The 27,898-nt window shown below is 43.1% G+C and overlaps 1 protein-coding gene across 2 annotated transcripts in view; it reads right to left on the bottom strand.

Moving 5' to 3' along the window:
* echs1.L (enoyl-CoA hydratase, short chain, 1, mitochondrial L homeolog) overlaps positions 1-27,898 on the bottom strand; it is a 172,339-nt gene that overhangs the window by 29,846 nt on the left and 114,595 nt on the right. The window lies entirely within an intron of this gene.

Raw genomic sequence — 27,898 nt, forward strand, 5'->3', positions numbered from 1 at the left:
ACATGGTAATTAGGGGGTGAGACCACAGAAAGGGGTGTGGTCAAAAAATTGCTGCGCTACATGCGGAAAAAAATTTTTTTGTCCCTCTTTTTACTTCTAAAATGTTGGGAGATATGCACAAGCAGCTGCTGATATGGACAGTGACCCCCAGCTGAGGGAGAAAGCAGGTACCAGCTGCACTGCTGTAATGGAGGCCGGCCATGTGCTTGGGAAGGAGGACGCCATTTTGGAAGCTTGTGCACAGCAAAGGGGAAGCTCCGCCCACCCAGCAAGAACTGCAGAGAGTCCAGCAGAGACAGTGAGAAAGGAAAGATTCCAGCAAAGAATCAGGGAACCCCCCCACAAATGGCACCGACTGCTGCTGCTTCAGCAGAGGGAGGAATGGAGGCAAGCATGGACTGTGGCTACCTGGCAGAGACTGTGGCTTTACAGGTGCTGGAGGAGAAATCTGCAGGTAACAAACAAACTGACTTTTCCTTAATTGCCTGTGAGGGGGTTTCCACTAATGAGACTGTTGCTGCTACAGACTGTGTTTCTAAAGACTTTTCTGGGGTCTCCACCTCTAAAGACTCTGTAAATCAGGAGGAAATTGTTAAAGCTTTAAAGACTATGGAGTTTTTGCAGCAGAGGAAAAAAGAACTAAATAATGTGATTGCAAAAGAACTTAGTTTGGCTGCCAAAGCGACTGGAGAGTTAAGAGGGCAAAGAATAAGAAAGACTGCTATGTACAATAAAGAGTTGGAGGAACTGGAGGAAGAAATTAAAAAGACTTTCCTTATAATTAAGCCATGGGAAGAGATTTATAAGAACCGGGAAAGGTTTGAGCAGATGGAAAAAGGGAAATGTTTTTCTTCTGTTTCCTCTAATATCCCTGCTAATGTTGTTGTGCAGCCAGAGTGTGTGAGTGTGAGTGCAGGTGTGAGTGGGGCAAGTGGTGAGAGAGAGGCTGTGAGTGAAGGGGTACAGGGGGGTAAGAATGCTGGTGTGGGGGGGATGGGAGAGGGGACTGTTGGGGGCAGTAAGGCTGCTCCAGAGGTTGGGCAAGAGAGAAGCCAAGCACCTGTGAATGTGTGGGAAAGGAGGAGGCTGTTTGCTAACTCATCTGGGCTAAATAGATCCTTTGATGGGCCGGTGTTTAAGAGGCTCAATGTGGTGAGAATTAAATGGGAGGGGGAGCAAGACAAATTCCCAGGTTGGAGATATGTGGCACGTAACCTGGTGAAAGAGTCTATGGGTTTCACTACCAATGATGTCAATGCTTTTCTTGATATTTCTGTTACTGAATATGATCTCAGCTTTAAACTGTCCCAGGGGATGGAGAGGTTTTGGGCTCTTTATGACCAATGCTTTAAGTGTGGGTCAAACAGACACTTGGCCATTAACTGTGAAACCAAGGTGTGTGCTCTGTGTGGTGCTAAAGGCCATACCAGCAAGGAATGTAATGAGGTCAGGTGCAACTTATGTAATGCTCTGGGTCATACACACAGGGACTGCCCCAATGCTTGGCATAACATTGTCAGAGATTGCCCTAATTTGGAGCGGGAATTTCAGGAGGAGGAGGAGCGGGAGGGAGCATGAGGAAGAAATGGAGTTGGAGACCAGGGTGGAAGGAGTAGTGGAGCCTGCAGTCCCTCAGGAAACTAGGGGGAAGGAAAGGAAGGAGAAAAGGACAGAGAAGGAGGGCTGGACTGTGGTAGGAGCAAAGGGGAATAAACAACAGGGAAAGATGGTTGTTAAGGCAGGTGTGAGCACATCAAACAGATTTACCCTCCCAGGTGGGAAGAGTTGGGGGAGATGGCAGAGGAGGAGGAGGAGGAAGAAGAAGTAAGGCAGATAGAGAAGGAAGAAAGGGACAGAGAGGAGAAGAAAAAGAAAAGGCGAAAAACAAAAGGAAGAATTTCCCGATAACCCGAGGCAGGCCAGACTTTAATCCCAGAAATTCTTGAAGTTACTGGGGAAGAGCAGGGGAAAAAGAGGAAGGAGAGAGACTCTGGGGAGGGAGTTCCCTTTGAGGAGGAATTTCTGGTTTTTGTAGAAGGGGATGAATCTCAGGGGATGCGAGTTAAGAGATGTGGCGAAGGAGGAGAAGAGTCTTCAGCAAAACTCCCTAAAACATGATGGGTTCCCCAATTTCTTTTTGTACCCTTAATGTGAGAAGCATTAGGTCTCCCAAGGCACGATTGGTAGCATTTGAGTTTTTATTTTCCTTGGTGGTAGATATCATTTTTGTTCAGGAGACTCGCCTAACTAATAGATACGATATCTACAATGCAAAAAGAGACTGGCAGAAAGGGCCCTCATTTTGGTCCATAGCAGAGGAACAGGCAGGAGGAGTGGGGATTCTGTTTAATGGGGACAGGCACATTGAAGTTAAGAGGTTGGTGGAGGTTAAAATGGGCAGGTGTTTATTACTTGATATTAAGATAGAAGGGAAAGATCTAAGATTAATTAATATGTATGGGCCCCAATCAGTGGTGGAGAGGAAGGAACTCATAAGAGAAATGAGACAATATTTGCACACCTCAATGCCATCCTAGCCGGGGATTTCAACCAAGTGACAGGGCCAGGGGATAGATCTGGTATGTATAGGAAATATGAGGGAGCATTTCTCAATGAGGTGGTTCAAACAGCAGGGTTGGTGGATGTGGCTACTGAAGGGGGTAGGAAGGCCAAGCACACGTATTTTTGTGGCTCCCGCAGTAGTAGAATTGACCAGATTTATATTAAAGCTGGTGCTCCTTTTTCAGGGGTTAAGGAGATTGAAGTAGGGTTTTCTGACCACTTGGTCCTTTTTTTTTTGAATATGGGGTATCAGATAGTCTGGGGGTTGGTAAAGGTCTGTGGAGGTTAGGTTCAGAAATTAAAGGATGAGGAACAAAAACCCTTTTGTGAGTTTGTTGTACAAAATATTCTGTCAAAAATGATTTTTTATGATTCACCAACACAGTGGTGGGAAGAGGCCAAGAGGTCATTTCGGGCCTTCTTCAAGTCCCTATCTGTTAAAAGGGAGGGAAATAAACGATGGCAGTACCAGTCCTTGAGAAAGAAGCTGGAGTCCTATATTTCGGATGGGGTGGTAGGGGAAAAAGTGACCCAGTTAAAGAACCAAATGAAGCAGTATCAGTACAGCCGCCAGAGGTCTCTGGTTCTTGAGAGGGATTCTGGGATGAAAATTTCCCCAGATCCTTTTAGGAACTGTAAAGAGTCAGTTAAAAGGAAACTGGTGAGGGGTCTCATTGACTTCCAGGGTAAAGAGCAAAAGACAAGGGAGGGAATACTGGAGGTCGTGAGATCCTACTATGCTGCTTTGTTTGGAGAGGGAAAGGATGACAGCTTTCTTAGAGACGACCCCAGGACCTGACACAAAAAATTTGGATTTTTCCCCCTTGACAGCTAAAATCACGGAGGAGGAAGTAAAGTTGGCGATAGAGAGTCTGCAGAATAAGAAAGCTCCGGGTCCGGATGGCTTAACATCAGAATTCTGTAAGACCTTTAAAGATCTGTTAGCCCTGGCACTTGTTGAGGTGTTTAACAGGAAGGAGACCTCCCGCCATCTATGCAGTTTTCCTCTTTGATTTTGTTGTCAAAAGGTAAGGACGAGAAGCATATTGAGAACTGGAGGCCGATTGCCCTGCTCAATACAGATAGAAAGATTCTCGCAAAGGTTATTTTCTTTCGTTTAAGTTTATTTTCAAGCACTTTATTGTCTGACTGTCAGTTCTGCACGGTGAAGGGGCGGAGCATTTTTGGAGCTGTCTTTACTATTAGAGAGGCTCTGGAATTATGCAAAGCTCATAGGTGGGGGAAATACTGTGTTTAGATCAGTCAAAAGCCTTTGATAGGGTGAATCACCAGTACCTATGGGCTGTTTTGTCTAAATACAGTATCCCGGGGCAATTTATTAGTTGGATAAAAGTTTTGTACAAAGGGGCGAGAAGCTTCCCACTAATTAACGCTTGACAGGGTGAAGACTTCTAGGTTGGGGCAGGAGTAAGACAGGGGTGCCCTCTGAGTCCTTTGCTGTATGCATTTACGTTAGATTCCATTTCTTAGGTCGCTGCAGGGAGGTAACTTGGAGGGTATCTGTGCACCCAGTGGTCAGCGCCTGAGGTTGGTGGCCTACGCGGATGATGTGACAGTGGCTATCTCAAAGCCTGAAGAGGTGGAGAGAGTCTCCTGTTGCATCAGAAGCCTCAGGGTCTCTGGTCAATAGTGAAAAGTCGTAAGCTTTGTGGAGTTTGGAGGATGACCCCAGTTTTGAGTTAAGAACCTTCCCTGTTGCCTCCTCTCAAGTAAAAATACTAGGGGTTAAATTTGGGAGGGAAGATAATGCCAGGCTAAATTGGGAAGAGAAGTTGGATACCGGTTTGGCAAAAGTTCAGCGTTGGAAAGGGTGGAAGCTGACCTATAGGGAAAGAGTTAACCTTATCAAGACTTTTCTGATCCCGTTGTTTTTGTATGTGTCCTGTGTGTTCCCTTTGCCAGAATCTTTCTATGCTCGAGTCTATAGCTTATTCTTCCAGATGATCTGGGGGAATAGGTTAAACCCAGTCAAAAGAGGGGTAACGTTCCTGCAGAGGAAAGAGGGAGGGTTGGGGGTGGTCTGTCCTGTGACCTTCTTTGGTGTCATGTTCCTAAAGTTTAACTTTGGGGGTCTGACTCAAGGAACAAGCTCCCTGTGGGAAGTTGTATCCGGTCTTGGGCATCGTCTTTTATCATGGACTGGCTGCAGGGCGGTAGGGCGAAAGAGCTATTTCCCACCACACATTGCCCATGCCCTTAAGCTGATTAAGAGGTGGGGCATTGGGGCAGCAGAAACAACATCAACCCCAAGGAAGCAAATCTATGCCAGGGTACTAACATCCTTCTTTACTGTCCCACTGGCTATAAGAGACTGTACCAGCAAAACCCTGGAGGAGATACTAAAGTATTTAAACAGCGTGAGACTCCCCCCAAAACTGTTTGATAACTCCTGGCTGACACTGCAGGTCAAGTTGTATGTGCGGGGCAACATGAAATACCTAAGTCATGTAAGAAAAGAGTGTCCCTGGGGGTGTGGGGTGGAGGAGAGTCAAGAGCACTTTTTGGTGGATTGTTCAGTGTCAAACAGTTTATATGAGGGTGTGCTGAAGGTGTTGGGTATTTATAATATATGTGCTAATGACTATGCAGAAAGAGCCTATGGGATCATTCATAGGAAGCACCGCTATAACCAAGAGACTGTATTTATTATACTGGAAGTCATTCGATATCATCTGTGGTCTATCCGATGCATGAAAACCTTTGGGAAAGACAATCAATCAATAGACCAAACAATAAGGAAAATATTAAGGGAAATTGTGTTTATTAAAGTCAATGAGATTCAGAAAAAAAGCTTGAATGAAAAAAATTGGTTGAACTTTGATTTCTCTTGGTCAAATTCTTTGTAAATAATGTACATATTGTAATATAATGTAATTTTGATATACTTTGATTTTGTTATGCTTTGTATTGTTTTTTATTTTAAATAAAAATCCCTATCTGATCCACAAAGTGAGCAGATGTGTTTTGTGGAGCTCCTGTGTGGTGCAATTTCCCCTGGCCCTCTAAGGGTCTGGGGGGGCAGCTTTTTCCCTGTTTTTGGGAACTTATTTCCAGCCCTTTCATACTTTTTTATAAAATGGAAAGAAGAGTTTCATCCCGTGTGAAGAAAGAAAAAGTAGTTGCAGAAAGAAGGAAAGGATTGAGACAGAAAATGGAGGTTGAGAAAAGTACAAGCAAAGCTAAAAGCAGCAAGAATAAGGTGGAATATAAGAGAGACAGTGAAAGTAATGTGGAAGAGGAACTGATGGAAACAAACTCTCAAGCCATGTCAGATGATTTGGAAAGAACTCCAGTTTTATTGTCTGATATGGATGTTTCACAAACAAGCACAAGTATCCCTTTAAGCATGCCCCTTTACTTTTATCTGGCTCCGGAACCTCTCAGAATGCCCCTAACAGTTTGATGCCTGTTGCTGATGTCCCTGCGGAAGTTTCCTCTGAGACAACATTGGTGGGCGACAGTGGAGAATCTGAGACCCATGAGAGGAGCGGGACTTTCAGTGTTGGTGTGGAGAAGGCGGCAGTAATGGCAGCAGGTGGGACAGAGCAGACTTGTGATGTGAGTGCGGCGCTTACCAGTGAGCCCCTAAAGCATTGCAAGGCTAGCAGTGCATGCTGGGATTGAGACCCGGAGAAGGGAACACGTGATGTGGTAAGAGAACACGTGATGTGCAGAGAATGCTGTGGATTATGCCTGTGGAAGCCTTGCTGTGGAAATGGCTGAGGGGGCCTTGGACTGTGCAGAGGAGCAAAGAGTTAAAGGGATACTGTCATGGGAAAAAAACATTTTTTCAAAATGAATCAGTTAATAGTGCTGCTCCAGCAGAATTCTGCACTGAAATCCATTTCTCAAAAGAGCAAACAGATTTTTTTATATTCAATTTTGAAATCTGACATGGGGCTAGACATTTTGTCAATTTCCCAGCTGCCCCTGGTCATGTGACTTGTGCCTTCACTTTAGGAGAGAAATGCTTTCTGGCAGGCTGCTGTTTTTCCTTCTCAATGTAACTGAATGTGTCTCAGTGGGACATGGGTTTTTGCTATTGAGTGTTGTTCTTAGATCTACCAGGCAGCTGTTATCTTGTGTTAGGGAGCTGTTATCTGGTTACCTTCCCATTGTTCTTTTGTTTGGCTGCTGGGGGGGAAAAGGGAGGGGGTATTATCACTCTAACTTGCAGTACAGCAGTAAAGAGTGATTGGAGTTTATCAGAGCACAAGTCACATGACTTGGGGCAGCTGGGAAATTGACAAAATGTCTAGCCCCATGTCAGATTTCAAAATTGAATATAAAAAAATCTGTTTGCTCTTTTGAGAAATGGATTTCAGTGCAGAATTTTGCTGGAGCAGCACTATTAACTGATTCATTTTGAAAAAATTTTTTTTTCCCATGACAGTATCCCTTTAAGGTAGGGGCAAAGGGTGCTGTGCAAATAAATGGAGACTGTGTTACTGCAGAGAGTAAAGACATTGATTCTTTTGTTGATTCCACACGGATTGTTGCAGCATTAAAGGCTATGGACTCACTTAGAAAGAGAAAAAGTAAACTAGAAAGACATTGAGCTGGAAATTGCAAACTTTGCATTTACTAAAGGATTGTTAAGGACATTAAGAATAAGAAAGCTGGCAGAGAAAAATAAAGAGTTGGAGGAGATTAATGAAGAAATAGGAAAAATTATGCCAATTATTAAACCCTGGGAAGAGACTTTTCAAAATAAAGATTTTGATGAAATGAAAAGAACTGCAGAAAAAGTGAAATCTGTTGCAGCTGCGCATTTGGACTCTGTGCATATGGGGGAGGGGGAGGGAGCAGAGAAAACACAAACTGTTGTTGTTGTTTCTACACCTGTCCCTTCTGTTTCCAACCCTAATTGCTCTGACTCAAACCTTGTTGATTCTAATCAAAGTGCTTCTAATTCTACTGCTACAAACACCAACCTTTCCAACTTAAATCCTAATGTTTCTGCTACTGGTGGGATTGCTCAGCTTATGCCTTCTGGCAATGGAGTGGTTAATGCAGTGAGTGGGGGGAGGTGCGGGAGTTAATTCTGCTGAGCAAAATCAAAGGACTGCACAGGTAAATGATGCAGGTGATGTGCAACAGGGAAGTAAAAGTTTTTGGGAGAAGAGAAGATTTTTTGTAAGGCAGGAGGAACCCATGTATGATGGCACTGTGTTTAATGAAGGAATGTTGTTAAAATTAAATGGGAAGGAGAAAAGGAAAAGTGCCCAGGCAGTAGATATGTCTGAAGAAATCTGATAAAGGAATCTATGAGGTTTACTCCTGTTGATGTGTATGCCTTTATTGGCGTTTCAGATGTGGAATTTGAGTTCAGTTTCAAGTTGTCGCAAGGTTTGGACAGATTTTGGAATCTATATCAGGAAAAGAGAACATCCTCAGTGTGGGAAGGTTTCATAGCAATCCCAGTTTCAAAACCTGATGTTAAGACGTGACTATAATTTTTAAAAATGAATCTATTCCTCCTGAGGATGTTCTGGTTTGGTTAAAGGGAATCTGTCATCATTTTAAACTTTTTTTTTTTTTGCCTTTTTATAAAATGTACACCTCACTAAACACTGTCTGGCAACTAAAATGTTAATTCACAAATTCATACACAAGTTATTACAGTTTTAATTTTGTCTTGGGGGCTTCCATATTTGCTCATTATACATTCATCAAGTGCTGCACTAACAGCAGGCATGGCATTACCTGTGTGCTTGGAGGCAGCCAGCCTCTGTTGGAAAGCCAAGTCGCACTACGACATGAGGATCCTTCTGTGTACTCCCCCTCCCCTCTCTGCTCATTCGTGTGATGTCAGCAGGAGAGCGGTCACATGGTCTGCAGAGCAGCTACTGCTTTCACTTTCCCACTTCCTGTCTGCTCTCCAGCGTCCACGAGCAGCCCCTCTCACACAAGTGGCTATAACAGCTCCTGCCCTCCGGTAAATTTACTCTCTGCATTTCTTTGAAGTAACGTTTGCAGAGTTGGGAGGGGGAAATTTTACTCACTGCTGCCTTCATTTGTTTGTTTGAGGCTGGTTACAAGATAAGGTGATAGAGCTGTGACAGTGTTCCCTCTGCTGTCCCACCCCCACACAGACCTCACTCATGCCTGCAATGTTTATTTTTTGATTAATTGCCTTCTCTCTCTATTTATGAACTATACAAAGCAGCCCTGAACTATTTAACCCTTCCTAGACTTTATCCTTTTCCCCCCTGCTTCTCAAGTATGTCCTTATTTTTTCATTGTTCTGTTCCCTATCATCAGTCTTTATAAGGTCACAGAACAACCCCTCAGTGACTTCTAATATCCTTATCATTTACAGTAGGGGGTACATTACCCCTTATAAAACATGAGTGATACTCAGAGTTCCCTGTATAACTCAGTCTGCAGCCTTGTTTTAGTCAAAGCAAAGCACTGGTAACAGCAGGCAGCTACAGAGCTCCTCTCAGTCCAATCAGCAGAATCCTTTTGAAGAGCTGTCAGTGAAAGCTGTTATCTTGATACCTGCCTATTGTTCAATTGACAGGCTGAGCAAACAAGGCTCTGTTTACATTACATCAGCTGGTAGGAGGGAGGGGGTGATATCACTCCAACTTGCAATGCAGCAGTAAAGTGTGCCTGAAGTTTATCAGAGCACAAGTCACATGACTGGGGGCTGCTGGGAAAATGTCAAAATGTCTAGCCCCATAGCAAATTTCAAAATTAAATATAAAAAAATCCGTTTGCTCTTTTGAAAAACGGATTTCAATGCAGGATTCTGCTGGAGTAGCACCATAAACTGATGCATTTTGTAAAAAACATGTTTTCCCGCGACAGTATCCCTTTAAGAAGACAATGCACTGTCCAAACACCTTTAAAACCAATTTATAATGAGGAGGGATTTTGGGTAGTGGGATGGAAGGTTCAAGTTAAATTGAATGTTGATAATGTGACTCAGCATATCCCAAATTCCTTTTTCATTGGGAAAGAGAGGGGGGGTTGTTTTTATCCAGGGCAGCCCCGTCAGTGTTACAAGTGCAGCTCAAGAAGACATTTGGCAGGAGATTGTACAGTGAAACTGTGTGCGTTGTGTGGGGCCCAGGGGCATCTTAGCAAAGAATGTGATAAGGTAAGATATAACCTTTGTGCAGAACTGGGCCATACACATCGTGACTGTCCTGAGGCCTGGCATAATATTGTTAGAAGTTGTCCTAGGGTGGAGCACGAGTTTCTGCAAGAAGACATGACTATAGAGGTGGGCCAGGATATAGGAAACAGGTGGGAGAAGGTGGTGGAGAGGACTGTGCTTCTCAGGCTGCAGATGGGAATGGGGGAAATGATGAAGGGACTTCAAAAGGAAGGGAGGAGGATTGGAAGGTGGTGGGAAAAAGGTCCGGTAAGGTTGTGGGGAAAATGGTTGTAGGAAGTAACATTACAATTTCAAATAGGTTTGAATTACCTTCTGGGAAGTCTTGGGGAGATTTGGCAGAGGAAGAAGAGGAAGTGAGAAGGATAAGAAAGGAAGATGGTAAGAATGATAAAAATAAAAAGGAGGTTAAAAAAAAAAGGGAAAGTATATCACTAAAAAAATCAAAATAAGGAAGAGAAAAAGGAAAGGTCTCAGAAATTTTAAATCCTTCCCCTATGGAGACAGAGATAATGGAAGAACAAGGGAAAAAGAGGAAGGGAAGGAATGATAGTGAGGAGGAGTGGGAGTCAGTGGATGAAGAGGATTTGTTTGTTGAGGACAGTTTTTTGGGTGCTTTAGAGAAGCCTCAATCTAAAAGGCATGGAGAAGTTAAAATGGGAAGGCTGGCTAAATCCCCAAGATGCCTGAATAATTTCAATTAGCACTATTAATGTGTGCAGCATAAAGAATGTGAATAAGAGAAGGGAGGTTTATGATTTCTTAAATAAAACAGACATTTATTTTTTACAAGAAACCAGATTATCAAACAAAGTGGATGTATTTAGTGCAAAAAGGGACTGGTAATTAGGACCATCTTTTTGGTCAATTGCAGAGGAATCACCAGGGGGAATAGGAATCCTTTTTAAAGGCTTTACTAATCTTAAAATAAAGAGACGTTTGGACATTAGTTTTGGGAGGTGTATTCTACTTGATGTGGATATTAAAGGTGAAATTTTCAGATTCATAAATGTTTATGCCCCTCACACAATTGCAGAAAGAAAAGATTTGTTAGAAGAGATAAAGCAATACCTTTATGTTTCTTACCCAGTGGTGTTAGCTGGAGACTTCAACCAGACATTAAATCCAGGCGATAGGACTGGGAAATTTAATAAATACGAAGGAGTCTTTTTATCAAACATGATTAAACAGGCTGGATTAATCGATGTAGCAGTGTGGGGAGGAAGGAAGGGCATACATACAAATTTCTGTGCAAATAGGAGCAGCCGTATAGATTTGATTTTTGTTAAAGAAAAAGAGACTTTTTCTGAAGTTAAAGAATCTGTAGTAGAATTTTCAGATCATCTCATGGTTTCTTGTAAGTTGGGACTGTCAAACCTTCCTAGGAGGGGGAGGGGTTTGTGGAGACTAGGAATTAATTCTTTAAAAGATGCAGCCGAGAATGGTTCCTTCAAAAGATTTTATGAAGCCCAATGGTTTAAGTTGGATTTTTTGATTCTGTGGTACACTGGTGGGAGGCAACTAAAAAAGAAATCCGAACCTTCTTCAAAAAACTATCTGTTAAACGGGAGGGTTTAAGATCTAAAACATACCAGTCTCTGAGGAAGAAGTTGGAAACCTTAATTTCGGCTGGGGTGGTGGGGGAGAAAATTGCCCGGTTGAAATATCTGATTAGACAACATCAGTACAGTCGCAAGGACTCTGATTCTGGAGAGAGATTTTGGGGCAAAAAACTCCCCTGATCCTTTTCAGAATTGTAGAGAGACCTTTAAGAAAAAGCAGGTGACTGGCGTTATTGACTCTGAGGGAGTTCAGCAGAAATCCAGGGAGGGTATCCTCGGGGTTGTAAGGTCGTACTATGCTCGTCTGTTCAGAAGTAAAACTTTGGAGAGGGAAAGGACTGAGAATTTCTTAAAGGCGACCCCAGGACCTGATACAGTAAATTTGGACTTTTCCCCATTGACAGCAAATATTGAGGAAGAAGAGGTGGCGGGTGCGATTGATAGAATGCATAACAAGAAAGCTCCTGGGCCTGATGGGCTAACAGCAGAATTTTATAAAACCTTTAAATCCCTGTTAGTCCCAGTGTGTTAGTTAAGATCTTTAATGAATGTTTGGAGGGGGGTATGCCTGAGTCAATGAGGTGTTCTTTAATTTTGCTGTCAAAGGGGAATGATGATGAGAAGGTTGAGAACTGGAGGCCGATTGCCCTTCTCAATTCTGACAGAAAGATTCTGGCAAGGATTCTTTTTTCACGTTTGATTTTGTTTTCTGGCACTTTATTATCGTCCTGTCAGTTCTGCACAGTGAAGGGGCGGAGCATCTTTGGGGCCCTCCTTACTTTAAGGGAAGCCTTGGAGTCATGCAAAGCTCATGGTTGGGGCAAATACCTGTTGTCTTTAGATCAAAGTAAAGCTTTTGATAAGGTTAACCATGACTATCTATGGGCTGTTTTGTCTAAATATGGCATCCCGGGTAAATTTATTAGGTGGTTAAGGAATTTGTATGAAGGGGCAAAAAGCTTCCCACTGATTAATGGCTGGCAAGGTGAAAGCTTTGATGTTGGGGCCGGGGTTCGGCAGGGCTGCCCTGTGAGTCCTCTTCTCTATGTATTTGCTCTGGATCCCTTCCTGAGGGTGCTGGAGGAGAAGTGCTTGGAGGGGGGTCTGTGTGCCCGGCGGGCAGCCACTCAGGTTTGTAGCATACGCGGATGATGTGCCAGTGGTCATTTCTAAGCAGGTGGAGGTTGAGGTGATCACTGATTGCATCAGAAGCTACTCAAGGGCCTCTGGATCCTCAGTTAATCATGAAAAGTCGGAAGCTTTTTGGACTCTAGGAGGGGAACCGGATTTTCAGGCTGGAAATTTCCCAGTGGCCCCAGAGCAGGTTAAAATCTTGGGAGTGAAATTTGGGAGGCAGGATAATAGCAGACTAAATTGGGAAGAGAAAGTGGATGCTGGTTTAGCGAAAGTTCAGCGTTGGAGATCTTGGAAGCTGACCTATAGAGAAAGGGTTAATCTGATCAAGACCTTTTTGATCCCATTGTTTCTTTTTATTGCTTATGTGTTTCCCTTGCCAGAATCTCTCTATGCTCGGGTCTACAGTCTGTTCTTCCAGATGCTTTGGGGGAACAGACTGAACCCAGTAAAAAGAGGGGTAACATTCCTGCAGAGGAAAGAAGGAGGTTTAGGGATGGTTGGTCCAATCGCCTTCTTTGGCACCATTTTCCTTAAATTCAACTTTGGTAACCTGGGTCAAAGGACGTGTTTTCTGTGGGAAAACTGTCAGGTCCTGGGTTTCGCCTTTTATCAGAGACTGGATGGAGGGCGGTAGAGTGAAGGGGGTCCGGATAAGGGAGGGTGGGTTTCCGCAGCACATTCTTCTGGGGTTAAAACTTGAGTTTTAGGGACATGGAAAATCTCCCTAGAAAGGAATTATATAGATTGGTGCTTAATTCCTTTTTTACTTCTGCACCGATTTTGAAAGATTGCCCTATGATAAATATGGGGGATTGCATTAAATTTTTGAATGGCCACAGGCTTCCTGGGAAGCTTTTCGACAATGCATGGCTGGCGTTACAGGGAAAACTTTTCTTAAGAGGAAACGTGAGCTATCTATTGTTGAAAGATTCTGTCCTTGGGGATGTGGAGAAGAAACTACATTTTTTGATAAACTGCTCCGTTTCCCACAATCTTTATGACCATGTATTAAGGGCCTTTGTAGGGGAACTTATGAGGAAAGGGCCTATGGTGTCATTAGCAGAAAACATTCATTGGAGAAAGAAACTTTTTATTATTTTTTCTGTAATTCGTTATCACTTATGGATGAGTAGGTGTGGCAAAACCTTTGGGAGGGAGGAAGGAACCATGGATTTGACTGTTAAGAAAATTTTTAGCAGATTTAAAGAAATTAGTAAAAATAAAGAAAATATAAATTGGTGGAGGGGAATTAATTTTACATGGGAAATTTCTTTTGATGATATTTAATTTGCTTTATGTAAAAATTGTTCATTCATAATCTGTCTATGATTTGAAAATTTGAACGTTAGTGTATTTTGTTTTTGCTAATGTTTTTATTTAAATTATTTAATAAAAATCCTTATCTGATCCCCATAGTAAGCAGCAGTCCTGCCCTGCTTTATGGCAGCTGAGATTCTAGCTATCTGTATAACAAAGCATTCTGTCCAAGTGGCTACACAGATCCTATCTGATCCACATTGCAAGCAGTCGTGTGTCAGAGAGCTCTGCAATGTCTGGAACAAGCCCAGGCACTGCTAGGGCTGGTCAGCTACCAGACAAAGCGAGGCCCAGGCTTTGGGGCCTAGCCTTCCGGCTGAACATTCAAGGCCAAAGTTATGCTCCTCTTCTTTGGGAACCCCAAGATCAAAGAGGAGAAACAGCAGTGAGAGTGATGAGGATATGGAGAAAAGTCTGGCTGATATAAGGAAGCAAAAGCAAAGGAATGTGCAAGTGGCTGGGGCCCAGGAAGTTGGAAGCCGGCGTGGGGCTCCCACTGAGAAACCCCCCCAGGAAGAATCCAAGCTGAATCCTGCATTACCCCCAGGGAAACAAGCTAAGAAGAAAGAGCAAAAGCCTGAATGTGACTCACAGCTGCAGGTGCAGGTTACAGCAGTGAGTGAGGAAAGTAAACGCACTGACACCGAGAAATGTAAAACCTTGCAAAAGAAAGAAATATCTGCCAAACCTGGTGATAAAATGCACAAGTTTATTGCACCCCAAAAACACAGTGATCCCCCCCTGTCAGACCCTGTGATGCACATGGAGTCGGAGCCTGTGGCCCCTGGGGAGGGAGGTGTCTGTGTTCTAGAGCTGGGAGAGTCTGGGAAGCCAAGTGAACTGTTGCAACAGACATGCAGTCTCAGCATGGGGAATCCAAGATGGCGCCGGCAAACACTGCACAAGGAGTTGGGTGCGTTGGCAATGACATCACAGAGGCTCCTGTCAGTCAAACTGAGCCTCTCACCTGTGCAGGTGCAGCCAATGTTATAGCTCAATCACCAGGGGGAGAGAAAGTGCAGGAGGAACAGCTTGTGAGGAAGAAGGGGAGGAGCCAACATTTAAAGCAACAGTGGCACAGCCAAGCAAAGGAGCCATTCCATGCAAAAGCAAGATTAAAGGCAAAGATGAGCCAATCACTGCAGAGGAGGTTGCAGAAGCCTTAAAAGAGCTGCAAACATTACAAAATCAAAAGAAAAAGCTGCAGATATCTATAAAATGTCTCATATCCTTTTCTGATGGGAAGGAAACAGAACTAAACAGGAAAAGACAGACAGTTTGATGAAATGAGCAGCATTGACAAAAGAATAAACCAACTGTATGGCAAAGTCGGACCATGGGAAAAAAATATATCAAAACAAGCAAAGATTTGAGTCAATGTGTTCTGGTTATAAAACAGCGTATCCACATTCTGCTACTGGGCGGCGCCAGACTCAAATCCAGTACCTCCAACAGTCTGGCCACTTCTGAGAGTGAACCAGAGTTTGCAAACCAATTCCTCCACGTCGGCAGCAGCAACGACGGAAGTGACAGAGTCAATTGGCAGAACATGGCTTTTGATGAGAAGGAGATTCAGGAGCAAGAGAAGAAAAAAAAAGGAGCAGAAAAGTTTCAAAGTGAATCTGCCACAAACCAGCACAAGACCAAAGCTACGGTATGAGGATTCGTCTCAAGCCGCCTAGGAGATTTCATCTGATCAGGACTTTCCAGAGCAGCAGTGAGACTATCAGAGGATCCAAGTGTCCGGCACCAGAACCAAACAGAGAGCAAGAAGGTCTCCCATAAAGCAGCTGAGAGTGGCCCAGAATCTGAAGGCAAAATGGAAGTGATGGCTAAAGAATCTCCTTTGTGTGTGCGGAATGAAGTGGCTGACCATGTGGCACCTGTCACAGATGGGAATGAGTGTGAGCAGATGGAAGTGAGAGAGAGTCAAGCTGAAGAGGCAGAAGTGAGAGAGAGTGTGGCTGAACAAACCGAAGTGAGAGAGTGCAGTTGTGCAGCCTGAACAAGAGAATGCAGCTGAAGAGTCTGAGTCAGGAGGCAGCGGTAGAGGTGGAGCAAGCTGGTTATATAGAGAGTCAGTCAGATCAGGTACAGCAGAGAGTGGAGGTAGAATCTATTCAGGTAGGAGGGGTGGATGAAACTGCAAATAGTTTTTGGGGAAAGCGAAGGCTCTTTGCAACCCCAGACATGTGCCATGATAACCAACCCTTTAAGAGGAAGCATTGGGTAAAAATTAAATGGGATGGAGATCTAGAAGGTTTCTTGTAAGAACAGTCATACTGGATAGTATGGGTTTCAGGCCTGGGGATTTATCAACTGTTATAGCACAAACCAAAACTGATTTTGATGTAACTTTTAAGCTTCAGGAAGCACTTGAACACTTTTGGCAAATCTATAATATGCTAAAAAAGGCAGGTAACCAAAATTGGGAACATTTTGTGGTAATCCCTATGAAAGCCTGAGACTAAAAAGATCACAATCGTTCCAAAGAATGATGCCATTCCTCAGGAAGACATTCTCATATGGTTGCACAGGCAATGTACAGTCCTTACACCTCTAGTTAAGGTTTTTGATGAGGATGGGGTTTGGGCAGGAGTCTGGCAAACCCAGGTTAAGTTAAACATCTCAGGTAATGTTCCACAGCATCTACCCAATTCTTTTTTCATTGGGAAAGAACAAGATACTTGTTTTTATGTTGGTCAGCCCCGTAGGTGCTTTAAATGTGGAGCAAGTAACCATTTGGCCAAGTCATGTGCAATCCTGAGGTGCACCCTATGTAATGCAATTGGTCATGTTGCAGATGCATGTGTAAATGTCAGGTGCAATCTCTGTAATCGAATGGGACACGTGCATAGGAGTTGCCCTGAGGCCTACCATAATATTGTCACCCTTTTCCAAGAGATTGATAAGGAGATGAGGAAGGATTTTGTAACACCAGAAAGAGAGACCAGTGAGGAAACACAAAACCAGGCAGAGAGGTAAGTGTGAAAGCAGTGAGAACAAGCAGAAAGGAGAACACAAAACCAGTCAGAGAGATAAGTGGGAAAGCAGCGAGGAACAGTACTAACAAGAAAGGTAAAAAGGATAAGAATGACAGCAAGACAGTCAACACAAAAAAGAAAACGCAGGCCGACTTGTTAGACCCAGGGGAAGGTTCTACTAGTTCTTTTTTAATCACCACCAAAAAAAACATTTGTGGAGTCTGAGACCTGGGGAGACAGAGCTGAAAGAGAGGAGCAGGAGGAACTAGAGAAAATAGAGAGAGAAGAAGAGATAGAACTAAAGCAGGAGAATACTGAGGAAATGGAAATCCAAACCCCTTTAAAGAAAAGAGGAAGGGAAGGGAGTGACCAGCCTGTCCGTAAGAAAGGTGTGGGTGCAAAACATTCTAGTGATGAGGACGGAGAGGGTGTTTGTCTTGAGGATAGAATGAGATCTCACTGTGGTCCTCAAGTCAAGCGATATGGGGAGGAAGCTGTAGGTTTGGGCAAGAAAAAACATCCTCACATCACAAGCATTCAGGATGGGGCAGCCTACAATCAGATTCTTAACCTCTAATGTTTGCAGTGTGAGGTTGCCGCATACAAGATTCATGGCATTCGAAAGTTTGGCAAGCTCAGATGCTCAGGTTTTTTTCCTTCAGGAAACCAGACTCACTACTTGGGCAGATCTTAGAAAGGCAAGAGCTGATTGGCGACATGGGCCTTCCTTCTGGTCTATAGCAGAGGAACCATGTGGGGGAGTAACAATACTATTTCGGGGTGGCCTCAATATAACAGCTGCCATCGACGGTCTTGCTAAAAAAAAAAAAAAAGGCTCCAGGACCGGACCGCCTTACAGCCGAATTTATAAAAAATTTAAAGATCAGCTGGTTCCGGTTCTCGTAGAGGTTTTTAGAGACTGCCTGGAAGGGGGTATCCTCTTTGATCCTGCAGTCAAAGGGTAAGGATCCAAAGCGGGTTGAGAATTGGAGGCCAATTGCCTTCTCAAATCTGCACTGTGAAAGGGCGGAGCATCTTTGGGGCGATCCTTACTATTAGGGAAGCCTTGGAGCTATGCAAAGTCCAAAACACTGGGTGTTACTTTCTGTCTCTGGACCAGGCTAAGGGTTTTGATCGAGTCAATCATGAGTATCTGTGGGCTGTTTTGACAAAGTATGGCATCCCGGGAACATTCATTAGATGGCTCTCAGCTTTGTACAAAGGGGCATTAAGCTTTCCACTTATCAATGGACGGCGCGGGGAAAACTTTGAGGTTGGGGCCGGTGTGAGACAGGGGTGTTCCTTAAGCCCTCTGCTGTATGTTTTTGTGATCTATCCTTTTCTAAAGCGTTTGCAGACGAGTGGAATTGAGGGTCTCTCTGTTCTCCGTAGCCAGCCCCTCAGGTCGGTAGTCTATGCGGATGATGTCACGGTAGCAGTCTCTGGAAGATGCGAGAGTGCTGTCTGAGACAATCAGAAGTTACTCAGAGGCCTCTGGGTCTCTGGTCAACATGGATAAGTCTCAAGCTTTTTGGTCATTATATGAGGAGCCGGCCTTTCCACTCCATGAATTTTCATAAACCCAAGCTCAGATTAGAATTTGGGGAAGGGAGATGATGGTAGGCAAAACTGGGAAGAAAAGATGGATGCTGGAAAAGTACAGCGTTGGAAGCAGGGGAAGCTGTCCTACAGGGAAAGGGTGAAGCTCATGAAGACTTACATGGTCCCTATCTTTTTGTTTGTTTCCTACGTGCATCCACTGCCAGAAGCTCTCTATGCTCGGATCCAAAGCCTGTTTTTCCAGTTAATCTGGGGAAACAGGCTTAATCCAGTAAAAAGGGGCATTACTGCAGAGGAAAGAGGGAGGGTTGGGCATGTTATGTCCAGTGGCCTTCTTTGGATCCATTTTCTTGAAGTTTAACTTTGGGAGCCTGCAGCCTAATGTTTGTGCTAAAATGTATCGGTGCAGTTGCTTATAGAAATCAATCAACAGATTAAAAATTAAAGTGAAGGTCTAAGTGGCTGTTATGGAGAACTGCTCTGGAGCAATTTAACATTAGTTATTAAATCAGCCCCAGTTTATTTATTAAAGGCAAGGAGGCAAAGGCAATTCCATTAATAAGGTACAGTATCTCCATAATTCCATAGATCATACAGAATAATTCATTAAAAAATCAACTGGTCATTATTCAGTTATATGGTTTTTTGTTTAGCAGCTATCTGGTTGCTAGGGTCTTGTTTAGCCTAGAAACTAGGCAGTGGCTTGAACGAGGGACTTGGGGTATATTTATCAAAGAGTGACGTTAGAGGTCGGCACAGTCCACTACTGTAAAATTCCGCCACTATCCATTCATTTCTATGGGATTTTTTATGAATTTCTCTGAGTATTTTTCAATGGGTGAAAGTTCATCCTTTGATAAATAAGTTTTTCAAAATCCCATAGAAATAAAAAGCTGTCTGAAGCAGGCTAAAAAACATTCAAAGTGCCACACAGCACACAATGTATAGTACAGATGCACCCCCACCACAGAATTTGAAATGCTGGTCACCTCAGTGCCTTTGCTGCGGTTTCTTCCTTCTTCAGACTGATGAGACACTGATGACCCACTCTCCAGTCCACTTTCAGCACCAGCTCTGCTTTGCCCTGAAAAAAATACCTCTCTCCAGCTTCCCTCAGTAATAATACAGCTCTCCAGTCCACTATGTTTGTAAATAAACCAGCATGTGGTGACGTCACGCTGGTGTCCTCACCCACTAGTTCCAAATTTCTGCAGTCCTGCCCCCCCCCTGCTCTGTTACATTACAGTGCTCTGTGCAGGTGGGAGGGGGCTGCAGACGTGAGCGTTGTGCCATACAGGAGAGTGGGGGAGGAACCGGAGCAGAGGCACACAGAGCAGAGGGAGGCTGATAACAGGAAGCAGACGGCGGGTCCTGGATTAGTTTAAAGATAAACTAATTAAGTGGCCGCGCCGTCCCTGCTCAGGACAGGTATTACACGCCAGTGAAGAGACGCTGCTGGCTGACACTGTAGTTAATAGCACAGAAAAATTAAAAGCCGAGAAGTGAAGTGCCGCATGTAATCAGACAGCGGGCGGCCCACTTAAACAGGGACATTACCAGTCCGGGCCTGTTTATATGGACGTATTTATGATGCTAATGCTTGTGATGTCTGGTGATTTTCTCTTTCTACCCTATAAGATATGTCCTGGCAAAAGTGCCCAAAGGGAGGAAAAAACAGCAACACCACCACCAGCTCATGCTTTCCAGCTGAAAAGTTCTGCAAGCTTTTTGGCTCAGCAATATATGTGTCCGGGGTTGGGGGAGTGGGACTTTATGTGTATGAGGGAAGGGTGGTGCAATGGCCCACTTATAGCTGGACTTTGTGGTGGTGAAGGTGGTGGGAGGGAAGGGAGGAAAACCCCTTTCATGGACAAAGGGGAAGACTTTGCCAGTGTTGGTTGGGAATTATGGACAGAGGAAGGACTCCGAGAGGGTATGGTGGTGGGAGATATGGCTGAGCCAAGCCAAAGATTCATGGACTCTGTTTTGCTTATTGGTGGTAAATAGTCTAAAATCTGTTTGATTTAGCAGAGCTGATGATTAATGTAAATTGATAAGTTTTAACTAAATAAAAAAATTCCTATCTGATCCCCATTGGAAGCAGCATTACTGCCCTGCTTTATGGCAGCTGAGATTCTAGCTATCTGTATAACAGAGCATTCTGTCCCAATGGCTGCACAGATCCTATCTGATCCCCATTGTAAGCAACAGTCCTGCCCTGTCTTATAGCTGAGATTCAAAAAAACATTTGCTTTCAAGTTTCTGTACAAGTGGTGCCAGTGCCTCTTGTTAACAGCCCCAACCCCCTACTAAAGTCCCACGTGTGAGAACTGTTCACTTGAGCAAGCCCTTGTGCTTTCAAATGCAAAATAGCTAAAATGTTCAGGAATACACATTTAAGGTGATTAAGGTACATACAACAAAGGGTAGGGGTGGGGGTTGTGGGCTGTTGTATTCCATGTGCTAAGTAAAGCTGGCATAAATGCAAAGATCCGATCATACGAATCCTCGATTCGTACAATTTTCGGATTGTGTGTGTAGTGTACCGACATTTGTCGTCCCATGGAGATCAGTCGTTCAGTTGATCGGACAGGGTAAAAGATTTCTGTCAGCTGCCGATAATATCGCTGCATGTATTGCCGATTTTCTGACGAGTTACAGTGGGAGACTGTCACTAGCTTTGTCGGACATAAACTTTCGTATGATTGTTGTTAGGGGCAGAACATTGGCTGATCTGTTCTTTTACTACTTTATTTAAACTGAAGGTTAGTGGCAGGTCGGGAGATGGGGACTTCCGTTCATTCGTCCGATATTGCAGGTAAATCTCCACGTCTATGGCCATCTTAGGTTGTGGGAGATGATGATGTGAGCTCTTCCTTGTGTAGGGAGAGTGGACTCTACTTGAAGGAATACAGTCTATTATTGATGGTACAATGGAGTGCAACCCCAATTTATACTTAAGCTTTCTTTTTGTAGTATCTGGTCTGGACTGGGAGTGAAAATAGCCCCTGGCACTTAAAGTACACAGAGGCCCAAACAGTACCCAACCAGCCCACTAAAGAGTGACTTTCTATAGCTTTTTACAGAAGCCCCTCTGGCTTTTGACAGAACACAGATTGCCAGTCTGGGCCTGCTGGGTGACACCCCTCATTAACCTACTTTTTTCAGTGTAGTGGGAGCCTGCAAATATGTCAGCTGGTAGGGGAATAATATCTAGGCACCCGTTCTCCTTGCAATCGCACATGCATAGCCCGTGGGCATGCGCCAAATAATACCCCCCCAGGATGTTAAATTAAATAATAAAGATTGTGCGTGGGTGCAGGGAGGGCCTGGCAGTGGGTGAGCAGACATGCAGTGGGAGCACTAAAGGGGGTGTGGAGGCTCCAGATTTAGCAGCCACGGTTGGGACTGTGACGGCCATTCCAGAATATTGTATTTCTCCCTCGATTTTGAAGTGTCATTGTCTTGTTGGAATATGCAACCCCTGCATAACTTATTTGTGACTGATGCTTGAACATTATCCTGTAGAATTTGTTGATATTGGGTTGAATTCATCTGACCCTCGACTTTAACAAGGGCCCCAGTCCCTGAACTAGCCACACAGCCCCACAGCATGATGGAACCTCCACCAAATTTGACAGCAGGTAGCAGGTGTTTTTCTTGGAATGCGGTTTTCTTCTTCTGCCATGCAAAGCGCTTTTTGTTATGTCCAACTGCTGTCTCATCAGTCCAAAGCACTTTGTTCCAAAATGACTGTGGCTTGTCTAAAAGAGCTTTTGCATACAACAGGTGACTGTTTGTTGCGTGAGTGCAGAAAGTGCTTCTTTCTAATCACCCTGCCATGATGTTCTTTGTGCGAATTGCGCTGAATTGTAGAATGATGTACAGATACAACATCTGCAGCAAGATGTTCTTGCAAGTCTTTGGAGGTGATCTTTGGGTTGTCTGTAACCATTCTCACAATTCTCCGCATATGCCGCTCCTGTTTTTTTCTTGGCCTGCCAGACCTGGGTTTTACAGCAACTGTGCCTGTGGCCTTCCTCTGAGGTTTTGTAGCCTTCCCCTAAACCATGATATTATACAGTCTTTGTTTTCAGATGTTTTGAGCATTGCTTTGAGTATCACATGCTGTCACTCTTCAGAGGAGTGTCAAACCGAAGCACAACTTGCAATTGGCCACCTTAAATACCCTTTCTCGTGATTGGACACACCTGCCTATGAAGTTCAAGGCTTAACTAGCTAATCCAACCATTCAAATTAGCAAAATTACAAGGGTACCCAAATTTCTGCACAGCCAGTTTTTTCACATTTGATTTAATTTCAAACAACTGAATACTGCTCCACTAAAAATCTTTGTTCGGAAAACACCCCAGTACTCGGATATTCCTGGGAAATGAAAGACATACCACGGTTATCTTTTTTTGTTGAAAGCAGAGTAAATTATTATGCAGGCTGAGAGGGGTTCCCAAACTTTTTCATATGACTGTATTAATAAAAACTATCAACTCTCTGGAGATGGGACTGACCATGGGCTTGGATTTATGGCCAATTACTTAGATTAAGAACTGCCTGCACCAAGTCAGAAACAAACATATACTGGGACAATGGACTCAATATGGTTATGGTCATTTTGACAATAGTACGTGTTTGCAAGACCAGATAATACTTATTGTAACTTAATTGCATTGAGAAAATAGACCTTTCTGTAACTTTATTGTATACAGCTAGAGTAGACAAAAGTTTATTGTAGCTTTATTTTATTATTGCAATGTTGCACTGAGTGTTAATTGTCTAGTCACTGCAGAAGACTACAGTAAGAATTTAATTGTAATGTGTATTCTGTACATATGACAATAAAACTTTGAATCTTGAATTCCTTTTATTTCACACTTCACTAATTTAGACCTAATTTACATTCAGCCACTTTGATCCACATTATCTTGTACCTTATCGGGTATTCCTTTTTGCTGGTCATTTGATCTATGAGCTGAATGTTATATACATCAGAGAACACCACAGCTTCATTATATTCAGCTTGAAAAAGGAACTAAAATGTTCTGAAAGCTTGCTATGATTATCTTAGTTAGCCAATAAATGTATCACCAGGTGTGCCCTTACCCTTATACCACTTTTGTTATTTCTAAAGGGTTGTCCTGTTGACTAGCTAACATGGTAAAATAACGTTTCCTCTCTATAGTTAAGAATACAAGTGAGAGGGAAGAGTTATTGTAAATTATGTTTTTGGAATGTCAGAGGCCTTAACCCAACAGTAAAACTATCACTGGTGTTAAAATTTCTGACATTATATGCCTAGAAAAAAAAGATTTGCAATCAAGTAGTCTGGGCTACCTTAATATGGTAACAGAGTGCATTCATTATTTTCTAAATATACAACAGGGGTACCCGTCTAATTTTGGCGACAAATTGAAATATGTTTTGGCAACTTGTACCTAGATACCCATCTTGAGGTGAAGGTGGGTGGTGTCGGGCTTATACAACTATTTGGGCAAAAAATGATATTGACTGGAATGCAGGCCATTGAATGGAGTTTGTGCTAGCCTGGATGAAATTCTGAAACCTGACATACCAATAGCTGCCCAAAAGTTGTCCAGATTTCGATTGGACAGGCCAACTGAAGGGCACCCATACACGGGCCATTAAGCTGCAGACATCTGGAAGGACCGAATCGTCAGCAAGTTCAGTAATCTGGTTGCTTGGGTCAAAATTAACCTACCAACCATGCATTAATTTGAATAAGAGACTGAAATATGAATATGAGGTATAAAGATGAGGTCAGTGACCTGGAAAGTGTCAGAAGAAGGCAAATCATAAAAACATTAGAAAAAAGAAAAAACGAAGGCCAATGGAAAATTTGCTTAGAATAAGCCATTCCATACAATACTAAAAAGTGACCCACATCCTTTCCAAATATATCAGTAATTTTAACGCAGTCATGGAAAAACTAGTTTAATAGTAACTTACGTGAGTTATATATTCCATGGTGTATATAAATCGTGGGGTGAAATTATATTCCTGCTATTCTGCTTAATGCCCTCTTCAGGACAGACTTCTACTTTGTTAGTAATTTAGGAAAGGAGGAGTCTCAGATAATGCCTCAATTGCCTTGCCTTAAAGAGATACTGACACCAGAAAATAATCATTTTTGCTATAACATTGCCTTTGAATGCTATTTAAAATTTTGCAATAAAAGTATTTGCCTGATGCTTTTACATTACCTTTCTTACCCCCTATGTTCCTGTATGAGGGAGCTGTCATATTTGTGCAGCAGTAGTCCTGACAGGTTAAGAAGAGACAGTCAGGTTGGCAAAACAGTCAGGTTTATGAACTTCAAGTAAATTACTTATGAAAGCAGAACTATCACTGAAAAATGATCAGCATTACCTATAGGTTATGTTTAATGTAGATTAATATTTTGAAAATCAGTAAAAAAAAAGGGTCAGTATCACTTTAAGATAAATTCAAGAAGGAATCTTAACTCTGGCTGGTTGTTACATGCAAGGATAACAGAGGAAATGAAGAATGAATTGGATTGGTAGTGGCAGGTTAACAAAGGTACAGCCAGATCCTTTATTAGAGGTCATTTTATGGCACACACCGCAAACTATAAAAAGGTAGTCAAAAGGTGATGGACATGGAGAGAGAATTGATGGAGGCTAAATGGAGCTATCTGAATGATCTAATGTGTGCAAAATAAAAGAATTGAAAAAGAATTGATGTGTATTTGAAAGGAAATTTAAGTTGTTAAAAAGGAAAATTACAAAAAAAATGCTTCTTAAAGGGATCCTGTCATCAGAAAACATGTTTTTTTCAAAACACATCAGTTAATAGCGCTACTCCAGCAGACTTCTGCACTGAAATCGATTTCTCAAAAGAGCAAACAGATTTTTTTATATTCAATTTTGACATCTGACACTTTAGGAGAGAAATGCTTTATGGCAGGCTGCTGTTTTTCCTTCTCAATGTAACTAATTGTGTCTCAGTGGGACATGGGTTTTTACTATCGAGTGTTGTTCTTAGATCTACCAGGCAGCTGTTATCTTGTGTTAGGGAGCTGCTATCTGGTTACCTTCCCATTGTTCTTTTGTTTGGCTGCTGGGGGGGGGGGAAGGGAGGGGGTGATAACACTCCAACTTGCAGTACAGCAGTAAAGAGTGATTGAAGTTTATCAGAGCACAAGTCACATGACATGGGGCAGCTGGGAAATTGACAATATTTCTAGCCCCATGTCAGATTTCAAAATTAATTATAAAATCTGTTTTCTCTTTTGAGAAATGGATTTCAGTGCAGAATTCTGCTGGAGCAGCACTATTAATTGATTCATTTTGAAAAAAATGTTTTTTCCCATGACAGTATCCCTTTAAGTGTACCATATATGGTGAATACAAGGACAGAGCTGGTGCATTACTTATAAAGATCAACATCAAAATATTACTGTTGGGGGCGGAGCTAAGACACCCATGTGAACGGACATGCAAACAGTGAGCTCCCCTGCTAGCAGCCCAAAAAGGTGACAAGCACATTTCCCTTCTCTGGGAGTAATTCCCAAATACTACTGAACGCCCTGATCTGAAGGGCAAACATGGGACCTAAAACAATGGCGAAAAGGACTCTAAAAAAGTATCAGAATTCTTCACGGAGCAGCATACTAGGCAGACGGGCGCCATTTTGGAACAGCACGCAGAACCGCATATAGACACAGACAACGGTGTCACCCCTGTCACGGCTGCTGACATTAAATCCATGCTCACAGACCTCAGATCCTCACTACAACATGATTTTAAAAGGATTACTGTAGAAATCAAGAGGTGAGAGACGAACACACGGACCACATTGAGCGCAAAATGGGTGAGTTTGCCTCCGCGCACAATGAAGTGGCTGATTCTCAGCAAATTATGGAGCAAGAGGTAGCCAAGCTGACCGACAAAATAACGGATATTGAAGACCGCTCACGTCGAAGCAATATACGCATATGGGGAATCACAGAGGAGATTAAGCCAGAATAGCTAGAGGCCTATCTCATGAAACTGATGCAACACATACTCCCAGATGCGTCACAAATCGAGCTCACAGTGGACCGCATTCAAAGTCCAAAACAGTTCCAGAGTCGGCGCCCAGGGATGTCCTCACTAAGCTACACTTCTTCAAAACCAAAGAGAAGGTACTAGGTCTGGCTCGGAAAATAGATCAATGGCCAGATAAATATGTGGACTTGGAACTATTCTCAGATCTCTCAATGGCTACCCTAGCAAAGAGGAAGGCCTTCCAAGAGACGACTAAAGCTCTCAGAGAACACAAAATACCATACCGCTGGGCCTACCCCACTAAAATAGTAAACAAAAGTGGCACCACATACACTTTTGCCACACCCGAGGAAGCCAAGAGAGCATCACAGAGATGGATCAGCAACAATCCCGATAATGAAGGTGATTGCGAGCAGACAAGCAAAGCCAAACAGACGATTATTCCCATACGTCTGGAAGCAGAGTGGAAGATTGCATGAAGAAACAGGGGCCCCCAACCCATAAAATTGGGAACACCAGCACAACAACATCTACTAACCCTATAAAAAGGGAAATCTACAACCTAACAAGATGGGCTACAGGAGACCCAACACTCTCCATCCCTCACCCTACCTGTTCAGAGAAAAGGACTTCTAGCGGTATCAGCAAAGTTGCAGCCGCATAAAAACTACAAAGGCAGCTACTCATCACTGAGACTGAAGTTCCTTTGTTCAGGTTATTTTTGGTTAATCTACTTGTTTATGCTCTCACATATTATGTCTCTTTTTTTCTTCCATATCTAAGCTGCTACAGGGATATGCTGCTCCCACCCACTTTCCCTCACTTATTGTGTAATCTAAATTTTGTATCCATTGTACAGGTTTGTTATCATGGTTAGACTAGTTTCTCATAATGTCAGGGGTCTCAACACCCCACAAAAACATAATTTAGCACTAAAAGAAGCAAGCAGATTACGTGCAGATGTGTTAATGTTACAAGAAACGCATTTTGCCACACGGTACCCCCCCCCCCAAATTACCCACACGGCTTTCACTCATATGCTGCTACTAAAGCAAAGGAAGTATCAATACTGATATCTAGGCATGTTTCCTTTGAATTACATAAAAAAATCGTTGACCCTGGTGGCAGATATCTGGTGGTAATCTGCTTGCTTAATGGAACTGTATATACTACTGCTAATTTATATGCACCTAACGATACACAAGACTAAAAGGGGACACTTAGTGGTTGCAGGAGATTTCAACATTGCCCTAGACCAACTCAACGATACTCATAGACCCCCAGGGAAAAATCCTCCACCTAACTTACTACGGTGGCACAAAAAATTCCCACACATATCCATAATAATGCCCTTAAGACTACACATATTCTTCCCCACAACATAACTCCTACTCTCGTATTGATTTTATTCTAGCAGACCCTCAAACAACCAGCCCAACGAATAAGGTTTTCATCGCAACAAGGTCTTGGTCGGACCATGCCCCAGTCTTAGTAGACATAGGACACAACACTGATCAGAAAGGAGCTAGGACTTGGAGACTAAACGACTCCATACTAACCAAGCCAGAATACAAACAACAAAGAGAA

Source organism: Xenopus laevis, chromosome 7L, assembly GCF_017654675.1.
Source record: "Xenopus laevis strain J_2021 chromosome 7L, Xenopus_laevis_v10.1, whole genome shotgun sequence".
Taxonomy (NCBI): domain Eukaryota; kingdom Metazoa; phylum Chordata; class Amphibia; order Anura; family Pipidae; genus Xenopus; species Xenopus laevis.